Below are 608 nucleotides of genomic sequence, written 5' to 3'. Positions count from 1 at the left end.
TATGAAGCAGAAGCAAGATGTATTAGTTACCTGTAAAAATAGCTCTCCGATTGTGTGCCTTTAAATTGGCAGGAGAAAAAAAAGAAACTCAGTTTTAAAACAGAAAAATTATATACCACTATGTCTATATACTTGTTATAGCCAACATCCCTAAACAGAAAATTGTTCAGTGGTGCAAGGGAATTAGTAATAATACCAATAATTATTAGATTCAGATTTCAAATCCCATATGAAAATAAACAATATTATTTGTTCTTAAACTAAAATTTTTTTTTTTTTTTGAGATGGAATCTCGCTCTGTCACCCAGGCTAGAGAGTGCAGTGGCATGATCTCACCTCACTACAACCCCCGCCTTCCAGGTTCAAGCGATTGTCATGACTCAGCCTCCCAAGTAGCTGAGATTACAGGTGTGTGCCACCGTGACCAGCTAATTTTTTTGTATTTTTAATAGAAACAGGGTTTCACCGTGTTGGCCACGCTGGTCTTGAACTCCTGACCTCTAGTGATCTGCCCGTGTCCAGCCAGAAAACCTTTGTGGAGGTGCTGGGGATTGAACCCAGGGCCTCATGCATGCTAAGCATGCGCCCTACCACTGAGCTACACCCCC

General features: G+C 41.0%; 1 non-coding gene across 1 annotated transcript; it reads right to left on the bottom strand.

The window, feature by feature from the left end:
* Positions 1-536: 536 nt before the first annotated feature.
* Positions 537-608, bottom strand: TRNAA-AGC (transfer RNA alanine (anticodon AGC)). The gene has a single exon. It is a non-coding gene; the product is annotated as a tRNA-Ala (tRNA).

This window comes from Hylobates moloch, unplaced genomic scaffold (assembly GCF_009828535.3).
Source record: "Hylobates moloch isolate HMO894 unplaced genomic scaffold, HMol_V3 SCAFFOLD_5, whole genome shotgun sequence".
In the NCBI taxonomy this organism is placed as follows: Eukaryota; Metazoa; Chordata; class Mammalia; order Primates; family Hylobatidae; genus Hylobates; species Hylobates moloch.
The sequence above is the reverse complement of the archived record's forward strand: the minus strand, read 5'-3'. Positions and strand labels throughout refer to the sequence as shown.